Source organism: Choloepus didactylus, chromosome 1 (assembly GCF_015220235.1).
Source record: "Choloepus didactylus isolate mChoDid1 chromosome 1, mChoDid1.pri, whole genome shotgun sequence".
In the NCBI taxonomy this organism is placed as follows: domain Eukaryota; kingdom Metazoa; phylum Chordata; class Mammalia; order Pilosa; family Megalonychidae; genus Choloepus; species Choloepus didactylus.
Genome location: NC_051307.1, coordinates 130,105,124 through 130,121,892, shown reverse-complemented (window position 1 = coordinate 130,121,892; position 16,769 = coordinate 130,105,124). Strand labels below are relative to the sequence as shown.

General features: G+C 34.5%; 1 pseudogene; it reads left to right on the top strand.

Moving 5' to 3' along the window:
* The first annotated feature begins 5,842 nt into the window (after positions 1 to 5,842).
* Positions 5,843 to 9,800, top strand: LOC119523447 (annotated as a pseudogene).
* Positions 9,801 to 16,769: the final 6,969 nt, after the last annotated feature.

The following is a 16,769-nucleotide window of genomic DNA, read 5'->3' as shown; positions in this document are numbered from 1 at the left end:
CAAAGACTATCTGAAGCCTTCACAGAGAGGTTCACTATGGCATTGTTGGTTGTTCTCCTCAGGAGAACTGGTTCTGATCTCTTATATTCCATTTCCTGAAGTAGAAGTAATAACTACATTTTGATAATTTTATTGGTTAAGTATTACGAAAATAAATACTTGGAAATGTTTCCATTATTATCTGACTTTCATACTAACATAGAGTCACTTAATAACACTCACATAGTTTAAAGTTAAGAACTTTTAAGTAAAAATCTCTAATCTGTATAAAGTTTATTCAAATGAAAAAATTCAGTTGGTTTTGAACCTATTTCTAAAAAATATGAAAATGCTGCATTTTCTGTTTAGTTTGTGAGACCAAATGATTAAAAGCAGTGGTCATGAAAATTTACTAGTTGAAATTCAATAAAAAAGGTTAAATAATTGGTGGATCAGATTGAAAATTAAATATCATGATTTAATAAACACAGCCCAATATATAATCCTTCCATCTAGATACATGCCTCTTTTAAATTCAAAACAGCATTTTTATACAACTTCTACAAATTTGACAGTATCCTAATATTACTTATTCAGATAATAATTGGTCTACTATATTAAGGGTGATGGCATTTTAGGATTGTTGTTTTAAGTCATAATTAATTTTATCTTATGTCTCTAAATATTTGCAATGCTGCAACTTACAGCTGGAACTAAATTACTTTTAGGTTTAGCCACTAATATGAGTGCAATTGTTCTTTTCTGCTTTTTTGTTTTTTGGTAGACATAAAAATAACTATTTACTCATGACTATATAAGTGTACCACACTCAGGTGAGTATAACCTTACTTCACTTATATCTATTTCCCATTTCAGAATGCCCTTGAGCTTTCACAGGAATACTATTTACAAGCTTCTCTAACACATTAGCTCTCTCTGTGTAAAGGCATTTGTCACTCTGAATGCATTCGTTTAATTTTAAAAGGTTGTACCGTTTAAAATCTCAATGCATCTGACTTCAATGCCCAGCACTTTGTCTTATAAGCAAAACAAGGGCTTGAATTATAACATTCACAACAGATGTAGAGCTTAATTATGGTGAGAGAGGTTACTCTAAATAAGGATTAGAGGTTGCACCAGCCATCTGTTAAAAACATTCTTCCTTTTTATATCCATAACAAAACAATGTTTTGAAAACATTAGCTATTTTCAGACAAAAGAATTCCACCTTTTCTTTAAAAATCATGGACTTATCATAATTTCTACAACTTTAAAAGCATTGTTTTCAAAAGGCAAACTACAAAGAAATTAATTTATGGCAAGTTTTTTTTTTAATGTAGAATTATAGTTCAATAGTTATTTTATTGACTTTAGTCTTTAGTATCTTTTATTCTCAATTTCTTTGGAAAATAGGAGTAGAGGTGTGGGAAAGGTATATAGTAAAAATAATAGGTAATAAATAGTTATTTTGGTTTTTAAAAGAAACAAGTATAATGAGGGTCACTAATAGTGTATAAAAATTTCATAAGTAAAATTTTCTTCTCAAGTAAAATAAAATGATTCCTAATTTTCTTTTAATCAAAAGTTAAAATCTGATGCAAGGTATACAGTACAGAAAAAAATCAAATACCTTAGACTGAATAAAAGCAGACAAAAATGGATTATTCCTTGAAATGAAATCCGTAGCTTTGAACCTTTGTAAGATTTTCAAAACCATATTAAAATTTGCACTTGGTATCCTTTGACACGTTTCCCCTGAGTTAAAAACTATTTCAGATTTTTGAGAGTTACTTTTACATCTACAGTGAAAGTCACATTGGAAACCATCAGAAAAATCTCAACCCAAGAAACATGTTTCTATGTATAATTCATTTTTTTGTCTCCTATATTCCTTTGCTTTATTCTAGGTCTTAGACATTGCGAATGATATTGTATAAAATGTGATCAAATGAGTATTCAGAAATGGAACAAGTGAGAGTTTTGTGATACAAGATTTGAAAAGGTAATAGGAAGATCAACTAATAATACAGATGGGATCATCTCAGTTATAGTATCTGGAACAGTAGTCATTAGCTAGAGAAAAATAAAAAAACTTTTGGCTAAGGGATGGTTCTGCATGAAAACCACCACTTTTGCACTACTATTAAGCAATATTTGGTGTATTTCATTTGCTAATGAATATTCCATTAATTTAAAATAACTCACATTATAGAGGCAATTAAAAATTTAGAAATATCAAACTAATAATGTACCAGCCATGTAACTGAGCTAAAGAATTACCAAGTGACAAAACAGTAGTCTGGAAAGCTACTCTTGCCCCTGAATACTGAGTGTCTAATTGCTACTGGAAACATTATTTGAAAAGAATTTTAACTCTCCATTTTAAAAATATTGCTTTCTAGAACCCTAAAAAAAATTTGTTTTTCAGTGAAAAAACTCAAAAAATATGTGTTTACGTCAATAATTTATTTTTACAGCATCCCTGGCCTAGTAAATTGTTGACTAAATTGGGCAAGTACGCCTCTTATCCATATGAGCCTATGTATAAAAACATTTAAATCTAAAATTTCTGAGAACTGACTTAGTTTCTCAAAGAATAAAGATTTCAGAAAATACTGACCTCCTTGGAAATTGGACCACCTGATGAGTATTGGCAATAACAAAGACTAAATCATTTGGTATTTTGCTCTGTTTTTTTTTTTTTTCCTAGATGTGCCACTGACCAAAATCTCTTCTGTGTCTACATAGAGTTACTAGCTCAAGTATATCTGTCAAAATGTAGTATATTACAATTCTCTTTTGCTTCCAATTTACTTGATGTCAGTAGATGTTGGAAAGTAAAGAGTTGCTTTTGTTGGTAGATTCATTGCTACCATAAAAATGTGGTAATCAATGTTCCCTAGGCACTAAGTAAATTGCAGAACCTGAGGGAGGCAGTGTGGATGCTTAAAGTTAATGGCTAAATGATAAAATGCACTTAAGTTTAATCACTTTTCTTACATAGTCATTGATTTCCTTTACCACCCTTGTCTAGTTTGGCATACCTGATAACCATTTTCCATCACCAGCCAATCAGAATGCAAAAACATGTCTGCCACAGGGAGAAAAATGTCCCTGCCAGTTCAATATTCTCATTTGTTTTTTACTGAAAATCTTTTGGAACAACTTCCAACCATGGATTCACTGCATCGTATTTTGCTTGCAGAGCATATTTTCCCTGATTATCACTCAGCCTGGTATGAAGTTACTATTTGTCATTTTAATGTAGGCAAGATAAGCATCAGTTCTGAAGGAAACACTAAGGTACTGTAATTATAATATTCACTCACTTGTATGTCCAGCAGATTCCCTATTGAATGGACTTCCACTTCTCACACCTTGTTGAAAACAAATCATGACCCTAGTCCTTATAGAATTTATAATCAAATAGAGGAAACAAAAATAACTCAGCTATAACAATTACCTAAAAGTAGTGCTAAATTACATAGCACTCATGTAAACACACTGAAGACCCAGGAAATCTAGCAGTAGTGGTGGCTGGAGTGGTTTTCTGAAGCATTATAGTGAGATAGAAAAATTCAGACCAGAGCCCTGGAAATTCAGTGTCTGGGATGAAAGTCCAGTTCTGCCGTGTACTAGCTTTGTGACCTTGCCCAAGTTTCTTAACATTCCATGCTTTGTGCTTTTCTTCTGTAAAATAGGAATAATAATAGTACCTAGCTCATGAGATGGTTGAAGGATTAAATGATATAATGCATATAGAGCAGTTAGCACTCAACACAAATTCATCTTGTTTAACAGGAACACAAAGTGAGTGATGAATGTTCGGTGAGAAATTGACCAGACTTGTTTTAGAGTTTAGGCTTGAATTAACCTGAATTTCAACAGTTGATAAGAAATTTGTGGCAAGATGTGTTTTTTCCACCTCATGGAGGTTGTTGAAAGTTTACCCTGTCAGAAAAATTGTCCAAAACTTGAAAATCAGGCCATAAAACATGAATGGCATATCATACACAGGCAAAGACCACCCAAGGATCACCTAGGGCCACAATGACCTAAAAGGTAGAAGCAGCCACATGTGGAAATTGAATAATGATTGGTCAAATTGAGATGAACTATAGGTTAGCATTCCCACTGAGTTCCTAAGATGTGGTATTAAAATATAATTCAAAATATTTTAATTTTTATATTGATTGGATGTTAAAATGACAATATTTTAGATATATTCAATTAAATAAATTACTAAAATTAATTTGATCTCTAGTTTTAATGTTACTAAAAATAAAACTACACTTGTAAATTGCATTATATGTCTATCACACTGTGCTGATGTAGGGGAATTACTTGGTTTGTGTCATAAATAACTATTAATTAAAGGTCCTTGAGTTTTTGAAGTTACTTGTTAACTTCTAGATATTTTAATACAGATGCAAATATCTTCTGTCTGGTAGAACTGATTACTCCAAAATAAATGGTTTTTGTGAACTCTAAATAGTTTCATATCTATCTCAGAAATTGTATCCTAGTATTTCTTTTAAAATTGTCTATAAATACCCCAGCTTCTCAGATACTCATTGAACTAGTCATCTTACTGAATCCCTCATTAACTGGTGAATTTAATAAATTTGATATGTTTCATTTATTACTTGCTTGACAGTCATAAGTTTATCTTTTGAAAATCATACTTTACTAACAAGAACTGAACTTGTTGAAGCTGGCAATAAGGGGCCCTTTGACTATGTACAATATGGGAGAGTGATTAAGAGATCAACTGTATTACTATTTGGTCCCTGCTATATACTTCTTGAGCTTTGTCAGTTACTTAATGAGTTGCTAAAAATCTTTATGTAAAATGCAATAATGCCTATGTCAAAAGTTTGAACTAAAGCATAGACAATGTGCTTTAAATGTCCACCATGGAAATTTGAGCTATGGGGTGTTTTGAGTCATGAGAATTGTTCAAAATAGAGAGTGATGAGGATTGTACAACTAAGTGATGATAATGTGAGATATGGATGGATTATCGTGGACAGAACATATGCTATGTGAAATTAGGAACCCCCTACTCTATAAGTCAAGCCCTCAATTGTAGAGGGCGATTAAGGTAGCATGCATGAAGTCCACCTTCAGCTATGCCGGAGATGTGCAACATGGCCGCCAGGGCTGATACAACAATAGCTTAAGTTACCCTCAGCCTTCTTTACGGAAGTAGTTCGTGCCAAAAGTGCTAGTTCGCGCCAAAAATGCTAACCCTACATCTGCCATCCGCCCTAGCAACAGCAGCCACCAATCCTAGACCGCCACGAGCCCTTGCTAGCCACTTCCCCTTCTCCTAGAGTATATATGCTCTGCCTCTTCAATAAAGTTTTGCAGCTTGATCAGAAACCTGTCTTGCTGTCATTTTTCGTGTCCCTTGTCCCATACCATTCCTCCCTCACAGGACTCGGAGCCTCCTTTGAACGTCCCGTGGGCCGGGACACTCAATCTTGAGGCTTGCTCTTGTGAAATGTATGCTTGTAAGGAGGAGGCTAAGTCCACATATAATTATGCCTAGGGTCACCTCAAGAGAACCTCTTTTGTTACTCAAATGAGGACTTTCTCTCTTTAAGCCCAACTCTGCAAATAAATTCATCACCCTCCCCACGATGTGGGCCAGGATACCTCAGATGAGTGAGTCTCTCTGGTGATGTAGGACACAGATTTCAGGAATGAACCTGATCCTGGCATTGAGGGGTTGAGAATGCCTTTTTGACCAAAAGGGGGAAAAAGAAAGGCAACAAAATAAGGTTTCTGTGGCTAAGAGATTTCAAATAGAGTCAAGCGGCTATCCTGGATGTTACTCCTATGCAAGCTTCAGCTAGATATGCCAAATGGCCTCAATACGATAAGCGTAAGTCAAAAGTAGTCCCCAAAACCTTAAACAATACCTGGGTTCCTATCTGAAACTCTATAAGTTTCACTCGCTAAGTTTATTCTTCAGAAACTTAAATCCTCCAGCGAGCTCCTATGCCAGCTAACTCCCAAAGCCCAGAGGCAACAGCCTGTTCAAGAACATCAACCAGAACATCAACCAGATGTGTCCCCTTTTCCCATAATGTTGACTTGTTTAACATGAACAAGTTAGGGTGATCACTGCCTAGGCATCAATGGAGATCGGGGAAGTGACTAAACTAAAGGAAGGGGTAGCAACAGACAAGATAGAATTTAACAAAGGATTATGAATACTGAATCTTTATATAATTTTCTTTTTCTTGGTTGCTGGGGTATTAGAAGAGCCAGAAGAAAAGAACTGAAATCGTAGAACTGTAACCCAAAACGTTCTTTGAAATTTGCTATACAGCTACTTGTTAAATTGCAATTTGAAAGTTGTTGCCCTTTTTTATATATGTTATATTTCACAGTGGGGAAATAACTGAAACTATGGCACTGTAAACCATAACATTCTTGGAAATTTCCTATATAACTACTTGGAAAATTTTATATATATATATACACACATATATATGTGTGTGTGTGTGTGTATATATATATATATGCATATATATTATTTCTCACAATAGGGAAATAACTGAAACTGTGGAACTGTAACCCATAGCATTCTTTGAAATTTGTTCTTTAACTACTTGTTGAATTGCACTTGGAAAGTTTTCACTTCTATGTATGTATGTTACATTATTCCACAATTTAAAAAAATGATTTAAAAAAATGATTTAAAAATGTCCATCAAGGAGTCTGAAACATAACAGCTCAGTGAATTGTAACTTTTATTAAAATAAAACATTAAAAATTTTATATTTTATTACTGAGTTGAAGAACAAGCCAATAAAATTGTGTTGCCTTAGTTTCCTAGAATTGCTGTAACAAAGTACCACCAACTGGATGGCTTAAAATAAAAGGAATTTAATATCTTACAGTTCTGGAGGCTAGAAGTGTGTCAACAGGACCATGCTTCTTCTGAAGTCTGTAGGGTTCCTGCATAACACAATATCTGCCTCCATCTCATGACTGTTTTTTGCTCTGTCTGTCTCCTACTATTTGTCTACAAAATTTCCTCTTCTTATAAGGACACCAGTTGTAACACAAGTTTGGCCTCTTCTTGACCAGCAATGTCTTCAAAGATCCTGTTTCCAAATAATATCTCATTCATAAGACTGGGTTTGGGAATTGAACATGTTTTTTTTCTTTTTTTTTTTTTTGTGGGAGACATAATTCAATCGATAACATATTCTATAAGATTTTTCTAATGATATATGGAGAATAGTTAAGAGAGGGGAAAAGGTAATATTGGGAAAAAAATATTGAAAGGTATAGAGAGCAGATAACCTAGACAATTGGTGACAGCAGTAAAAAGAGAAATGGAAGGATAAATTCCTTAAGAAGAATCAGCAAAATTTGATGATATATTAAAAGTAAGGACTAAAAATTAAGAGCAAGCATGAAAAATGGTGATACCATATACAGAATCATAGAATTGTGGGATTTCTTGACAGGACTCCTAAGCTTTGCTCCTGTCGTCTGAAACAAAAAGAAACCCAAATGATAATTTCTAGTATCTTCTAGTTGTGATAGTTGCAGTTATGAATATGGACAACCTTACAAAGAGTGAATCTAGACAAACAGAATAGAGCCTTAAGAATCAGAATGAAGAGGAACCAGCATAGAAGACAGACAAGGATAAGCTAGAAAAATATTGGGAGGAAAACTATGCAGAATCATCTACTCTGGAGTTTTACTTGTCATTGTTTATTAAAATAATATAATTAGTTTCTGTTTGCTGTTATTTCTATACTCTGAAATGTTTAACTTGCATGTTTTACTTCCTTATATAAAAATAAAAGCATCTTGACCATAAATTTTAAACCAACAGTGCATTCAACACACTGGCTTCTGAAATTATGAGTTGTCTATTAACTACAAACGAAGTACTCAAATATATTTTAACAAATGTTTTACATTTTGAAATTTAGGTAAAAATTTATTGCTTGCTGATGTCCAAAGTTTTTATACTTTCTTAAAATTAAGGGTTTTTACCTTCACTTGAATATTATAAGAAAAGAAAATATATTCAGATATGACTTTGATGACAAATAAGTTCAGTGTTTGAATTCCACCAATTCATTACCTTAATATTTATAGGCCATCGAAGTTTTCACTTATAGGCTTAAATAAATATCTAATACATAAATCTCAATACAGCATCTTTGCCATTAGATGTTAACTTTAGTTTTTGATACTATTAATGCAAATTAGTAAAAACTTAATTTTATATTAGAATAGAAGAGATAGGAAAATGGTAGCTATAATGAAATGGAAATGATTAAGAAATATTTGGTAAGATTATACCCTGTACAAGACTGTCTTTATTTTCAATCACTTCTCATTTTCTTTACAAACCAAAAAATTAATACCAGCATTTTACTCAGTAATAATGTGCATCTACTTTTGTAGATCACATGCCAGAAATTTTGGCTTCTCTCCTTGAACTTTAATTAGAGTCTTCAAACCCTACTCAATAAGGAATTAACCTTAATCCACTCCATTTTGAACTCTCTTAGAGAAGAGCACATTGCAATGGTGACTTGTAGCATATCCTGGATAAACATATTTTATGGAAATTATGATTGATATTGAATCAAAAGTATAATTTATAGAATGCAATGTTTGAATACCATACTGAAAAATCATTAATAATTGAGAAATGATGTTACAAAATTTTCTTTTGTAATCATTGTTTATTGATTTGACATATTTATTTTAAATGAGCTTAATTTTCTGTTCTTTTTAGACTATTGGTCTAGAGGAACACACCTACTATATTATATGAGAACTAGGTAACTATTCCAACATTGACAAGTATGATACTATATTTTCCTTTCCTTTAGAACTACTGTGGCTAGTTGTTTCTCAAATGTGAAAGTGTGGATCCAGGAAAACAGCAAAGTCCTATGGAATATAATTCTGAATCTTTCTGCATTATCAAATTTTGTAACTCCTAAGAGAGTCAAGAAACTACAAGAAATTTTATTTTCACTGTACCTGAATTATTTACAATAGCAATATTACAACCAGACATCAGCTAATCAACCATTTTCCTTGATTAAAACAATTTCTCCTTGGATGATATATAAAGAGTAATGTATAGGCCGAGAAGGCCCGAAGGGCTCTGAGTTCCAGAATGGCACTGCTTGGGCTGGTGGCATATTGCAGGCTGAGGCTGGGGAGAACCCTGAGTGGGTTGGGCATTTCCCGTCCAGATCCCCACAACAGTGAGTGCTGCCAGGGAGTCCCACCCACACGGGCTGGAGCATTCCTCCTCTCCAGCAATTGGGAGGCAGCAGACTTAGGTAATGTAGAAAGAAACAAATTCTTGAGACTAATGGGTGCATGAAAGAAAGAACATACTGGTCTACCTTTGTTATAGGAGATCACAAATCAACATCTCACTTCCAAACAGGGGAAGAAGACAAGAAAATTAATGAAGAATTGGAGTCTCATATCAAAAAAGTATGAGCAGTAAATTATCAGGAAGACATTGATGATGTTGGAGATTTCTTGTAGAAGATCATGATGAAAAAGGAGATGTGGCTGGAGATGATGATGATGATGATGATGATGATGATGATGATGATGATGATGATGATGATGATGATGATTTGCCTGATCCTGAAAGTCCAGATGAAAGTGATTCTGAGTCAGAGAAAGAAGAATCTGCTGAAGAGCTCCAAGCTACTGAACACCTTGATGAAGTAGAAGAACCCCAAAGCAAGAAAATTGCAAAAAGCAATTATAAAGTGATGTTTGTTAAATGCAGTGGTTCTTAACCCCTAGACACTTAGTCTTCCTATTAAAAGTAAGCCTTGTTATAATGCACAGTGGAGGACTGCTTATAGAGCACAGAGCTTTGTATTATGATTTTTAAAAAGGTTCTTTTAAATAAAGCACAGTGTTTGTTTCCAGATGCCATGGATTACACTTTTATGGGAATGACTGTAACCATTTTTGTAAAGAGTAAGAGTTGTATAAAATAAGAAATAAGTCCAATACTCAGCTTCCTTTCATATTAGCACATCAACCCTCTAAATTCACTTTTAACCTCTTCTGATGCAGTTATGGGGGAGACACTTTCAAAACATATAATGTTTTCTGATTTTGTTTGTTCATGGTAACTGTTTCATCTTTTTTTGTTCCTTCATAATTTTCTCTTATAAAAAGTTTATTTGATATATTCATGAAAAATATTCTTCTTTTACTATATTTTTTTTGTAGTAGAACTGGGCATCATGGAAATTTCTCCTGACAGTAAAAATCTAATGTTGGCAAGAGATTAGACACTTAGTTTAGTCTTACTGATTCAGCTCTACTCTTTAGACCAAAACAACCTGAGAGCAAGTACTTTCACACTTATTAGGGCAGACATAACTGTCATACATTTGGATTGTTATGAACTCAAGCTGTCTTCATATAATTTTAACTACATCATATATTATATTTTTTGATAAAATTTGGCCAGTTTTTACCAAAATTGTATCTCTGATCATTTGGTCCTATCTATTTAAGATTATGTAAAACTGATTTATTTTAAGCTATATTATATGGCCAAGGTTCCTTTTCTTTATAAGACCTACATAAAGAGAGAGAGAAAACAGTTTCCCGTATTTGATTGTAATACTTTTATCCTCATTATGTAAAAATGAGGGACAGTCTTATTAAACAAACTAAAACAAATTCTCTTCATTTTATCCCAATGCTGTTGTCTTGATTGTCTAATTACCATAAAGTAGTATTACTTTATAATTTTATTGCTGCTTCTGTTAGAGTGAGGTTAGAATTATCTGACTGCTGTTAGGTGGCTGATTTGTATAGCTGATTAACATAAACTACATTATGAGATGGATTGTCAATGGTCTTTGAATAACTGGGCCCAAAGTTTTCATGTTTTTGTGAGCAACATGTTCAAAGACTTGAGTCATACCTGTTTTTGAGCTGAACTATGATACATTTTAGATACTTAAATGTGCATTTGATGTGTTGGATTTTTAAAAATTATTCCTATGTCATTCTGAAATTTAGAATGTGTTAGAGGAATATAGCATCTAGAACAGGTGAGATTTCTGATTTATGCAGTGTGTCCTAAAATATTTTTCTTATGTTAGACCCATAAGTCTTTTTTCTTTCTTACTTCTCATATTGTTTAAAAATAGATGCTATCCTATATAGCAAAATATTAGGTCCATGCATAGTAGACAATACATACGATAATTAATTGGTTTGAACAAGTTTGGCTTCATTCAACAAGTTTTAATTTGGCTGTTGGTTTTCAGATATCTAGTCTTTGGAGTTGCTTATTATAATCTAAGTAGATAGCAAAGACCAACTATGTTTAAAATTGAGGAAAGAGACCAGTATTATGCTTTTAAAAGTGAGCGTTTTCACCAGTTCATTGTTTAAATATGCTAGGTTGTTTATAAGACTTGGTTCTGATATATAAATAGAAAAGCCTTCTAAAATAAACAAATAAATAAAGAGGAATGTGTATCAATTTTGATTTTTTTCAGTTTAATTGTCTCAAGGAACCCAAAACTAAAATGTTGTAAAAAAAAGATCCATTTTAAAAATTCATAATTACTTGATTTTCACATAAGAGAATAAAAATTGTTGAATAATAAAGTATATTAATATGAAGGAAGAGTCAATCTACTCTCAAAATTTAGTTCTTTTGAATACATTAAATATAATATTTTATATCATGATACCACTGTGGAACAGAAAAGGTTTAAAATAGAACAAGCAGATAGATCTGTTACAACGCACTCACTACCAGAAAACCTAGAGAGATTGGCCCCTATTATAATACAGTTTTTGCTATATTTGTATTTATAATTAATTTTACAAAGAATTAAGCCCAAGAATTAAGAATAAGGAAGTCATCAAAGCATTGGTTTTATAATAATGAATATCTATGGAAAAGAAAGAAGAAATTGAATTTTTAACAGCATAGATATCCTCTATATGAAGGTTTCTAGTAAGTACCAAAATTAGACTTCTCTAGAGCCAAGTCAGAGTTGAAACACAGGAAGAGAGAGTTGTTCCAAGTACTACCCATCTCTTTTCATGTTTTTCTAAGGCAGTTATGGAAGAGGATGTAGCATCTGAAAATGCGATGCCAATTTGTTTCCAGGTTGGTGCCATTCTTGCTGTCTACCAAAAATAACAATTCTTCCTGAAAACTATTTTTCAGTGGCTTTTCTGAAGAGAAACACAAAATGCATTTAACACAAAATGCAGTTCAATTATCTTATCTTTTAACTGTTAATTGGGTCAGTTTGGTAAAAAGAAAAAAAAAGGAAAGCTATATAATTTCAGTTTCAAAGGCAAATAAAATAACGAGTTGTAAAAATGCCTAATTTGAAGCGGGGCAAGATGGTGGAGTGGTGAGGAGCAGAATTTCATCTCTCCCCTAGAGCAGCTGGCAATTACCCAAGAACTATATGAAATAGTGTTTTCGGGGTCTCCAGTAACCAGTCACACATTGGACACAAGTTTGGAATTGGAGGAAAAGCTGAGATCGCAGCGAACATTGTAAGTTCCCTGGACCAGGGGTCTGGTGCCCCTCCCCACCCAGACCTCACAGACTGTCTTGCTGCTGGCTCCCTGAAAGGGGGGAAAAAAGACCCAAAAAACAGCAATCTGCTGAGGGTAAGAAGGGAGGCTCAACCCAGCCTCAACTGCAGAATTAATTAACAAATTAATTAACTAACTCTGGGAGCTGGGATGCTAAAGAAGGTCTGGGCTCTGAGAAGTGGGGGAACCTAAAAGCAGGCACCCATTCCCAGGCTCCAAAACAGCCATTTTTTTTCCCCTACATTTTGTCCCTTCTGGCTTCTCACTGAACCCTTATCTTTTTGCATTTCAATAGCCCCTGGCAGGGGTGGAACTGAATCAGTTGGGGAGTAATTATCAGACAATAGCCCAAAGCATATCTTTAAATGCTCTATTCTGACACTGACAAAACTTCCAGGCTAGGGAAAGACTTTTAAAAGAGACTCTTTTTTTTTTTTCCCCCTTTTTTCTTTTTCTTGATTTCTTTTCTACTTTTTTTTTTTCTTTTTTTTTAAATCTAAAAGTAATATATGTGGTTATTTTCTATTGGAAAGCCCAGGTTGAGGGACTAGGCTGGGCTTGGGGGAGACAGAGTACCCACAGTGTCTTTGAATTCCGTATTCACTACTGAAGGCCTCCACCCCTGTCTTTAATTGGCAACTCAGGCTGACCAAGCAATCTACCTGGAGAGGCCCCAAAGAGGAGATAGGAGAAGGGAATAGTGCCCCTGAGAAACAACTGGGGTTCTGAGGATTGGGAGAGTGGAGGGAGGTCCAGCTCAACTGGCAGTCCTCCTTCTGGGAATTCAGACCCCAGGGGCTGGAATTCAGATTCCAGCTTCAGTCACACACGCCCCTGACAGGATCAGAGTCACCAGGAGAACTAAAGTCCCCATACGTCCTTACACTGGTTGGGGAGCTGTGGGCTGGCCAGTGCCACCTGCTGGACAGGAGAGGAAAAGCACCAATTCTAAAGGCCTCATAGGAGGGTCTCATTCTCAGGAAAACTCCATACCCTCCCAAAGAGACCTGGGCCTCACTAGACTGGGAAAATCTGACTAGGGTCGACCATATCTGAGGAGACCCACTCACAAAAAGGTTACATAGAGACAGAGCAAGAAACAGAAAAAACAAGAGGGGAAAAATTTTGATCAACTAAATAGAACCTAAGTTAGAGGTCTAGAATAAGTTGAACTGAATAACAGAGGCCAGAGAAGAAAGCCAACCAACAAGAAAACCACTAGGTAAAAGACAGAAAACAAGCTCCAAAATAAACTAATCAAGAAAATCAGATGCCTAGACAACTTAAGATAAGCCATACCAGGAAACACGAAAACATGGACCAGCCAAAGGAACAAACTAATAGCTCAGCTGAGACACATGAGTGGAGGCAACTAATGCTAAATAAATTTGATGAAATGAAGGAAGATATAGCAAAAGAGCTGAAGGATATAAAGAAGACACTGGCTGACCATAAAGAAGAATTCATAAACTTAAAAAAACAAATGGCAGAACTCATGGGAATGAAGGCCGCAATGGAGGAGATGAAAAACACAATGGAGGGACACAACAGTAGATTTGAACAGGCAGAATAAAGGATCAGTGAACTGGAAGACAGGTCATTCGAATTCATACACACGAAAGAACAGATGGTGAAAAAAATGGAAAAATATGAGCAGGGTCTTAGGGAGCTGAGTGACAACATGAAACGCACAAATATATCTGTTATGGGTATCCCAGAAGGAGAAGAGAGGGGGAAAGGGGCAGAAAGAGTAATAGAAGACATATTCACTGAAAATTTCCCAACTCTTATAAAAGACAGAAAATTAGAGATTCAAGAAGTACAACGTACCCCAAATAGAATAGATCCCAATAGACCTACTCCAAGACACTTACTGGTCAGATTGTCCAATGTCAAAGACAAAGAGAGGATTCTGAAAGCAGCAAGAGAAAAGCAATCCATCACATACAAGGGAAGGTCAATAAGACGATGTACAGATTTCTCTGCAGAAACCATGGAGGCAAGAAGACAGTGGCATGATATATTTAAGATACTGAATGAGAAAAACTGCCAACCAAGAATTCTATATCCAGCAAAACTTTCCTTCAAAAATGAGGGAGAGATTAAAACATTTTCAGACAAACAGACACTGAGAGAGTTTGTGAATAAGAGACTGGCACTACAAGAAATACTAAAGGGAGTGCTACAGGCTGATAGGAAAAGACAGGAGAGAGAGAGTTGGAGAAGAGTGCAGAAATGAAGATTATCAGGAAAGGTAAAAGGAGAGGAAAAAATAAGATATGACATATAAATTCCAAAAAACAAAATGGTAGTCGAAAGTACTGCCCTTACAGTAATAACACTAAATGTAAATGGATTAAACTCCCCAATAAAAAGACACAGACTGGCAGAATGGATTAAAAAACAGGACCCATCTATATGCTGTCTACAAGAAACTCACTTTAGACACAAAGACAAACATAGACTGAAAATGAAAGGTTGGAAAAAGATATTTCATGCAAACAACAACCAGAAAAAAGCGAGAGTAGCTATATTAATATCAGACAAGTTAGACTTCAAAAGCAAAACAATTAAAAGAGACAAAGAAGGACACTATATATTAATAAAAGGGTCAATTCATCAAGAAAACATAACAGTCATAAATATTTATGCACCAAACCAGAATGCCCCAAAATTCGTGAGGCAAACACTGCGGTCACTGAAAGGAGAAATAGATACCTCTACAATAATAGTTGGAGACTTCAATACACCACTCTTATCAATGGATAGAACATCTAGACAGAGGATCACTAAAGAAACAGAGATGTTGAATTGTATGATAAATGAACTAGACTTGACAGACATTTATAGAACACTACATCCAACAACAGAAGGATACACATTTTTCTCTAGTGCTCATGGAACATTCTCTAGGATAGACCACATGTTGGGTCACAAAGCAAGTCTCAACAAATTTAAAAATATTGATATTATACAAAACACTTTCTCAGACCACAATGGAATGAAGTTGGAAATAAATAAAAGGCAGAAGTTCATAAAATCCACAAACATATGGAGGCTAAACAACACCCTCTTAGAAAACCAGTGGGTAAAGGAAGAAATTACAAGAGAAATTAGTAAATGCCTCGAGGCAAATGACAATGAAAACACAACTTATCAAAACTTATGGGATGCAGCAAAGGCGGTGCTGAGAGGGAAATTTATTAAAAGAGAAGAGAGAGCAAAAATTGAAGAGTTAACTGCTCACCTGGAGGAATTAGAGAAAGAACAGCAAACTAACCCCAAAGCAAGCAGAAGGGAAAAAATAACAAAGATTAGAGCAGAAATAAATGCAATTGAGAACAGGAAAACAATAGAGAGAATCAACAAAACCAGAAGTTGGTTTGTTGAGAAAATCAATAAAATTGATGGACCACTGGCTAGGCTAACAAAAAAAAAGAGAGAGCAGATGCAAGTAAATGCAATCAGAAATGGGAAAGGAAATATAACTACCAACCCTGCAGAAATTAAGGCGATAATGAGAAGATACTATGAGCAACTATATGCTAATAAACTAGATAACTTAGATGAAATGGACAACTTCCTAGAAAAGCATAAACAACCAACATTAACTCAAGAAGAAATAGATGACCTCAACAAACCAATCACAAGTAAAGAGATTGAGTCAGTCATCAAAAAGCTCCCAAAAAGGAAAAGCCCTGGACCAGATGGTTTCACATGTGAATTCTACCAAGCATTCAAGAACGAATTAGTATCAATCCTGCTCAAACTCTTCAAAAAAATTGAAGAAGAGGGAAAGCTACCTAACTCTTTCTATGAAGCCATCATCACCCTAATACCAAAACCAGGCAAAGACACTACAAGAAAAGAAAATTATAGACCAATCTCTTTAATGAATATAGACGCAAAAATCCTCAACAAAATACTCGCAAATCAAATCCAGGAGCACATTAAAAGAATTATACACCATGACCAGGTGGGATTTATTCCAGGTATGCAAGGCTGGTTCAACACAAGAAAATCAATTAATGTAATACACCGCATCAATAAATCAAAGCAGAAGAACCACATGATCATCTCGATTGATGCAGAAAAGGCATTTGACAAAATTCAACATCCTTTCCTGATGAAAACACTTCAAAGGATAGGAATAGAAGGGAACTTTTTCA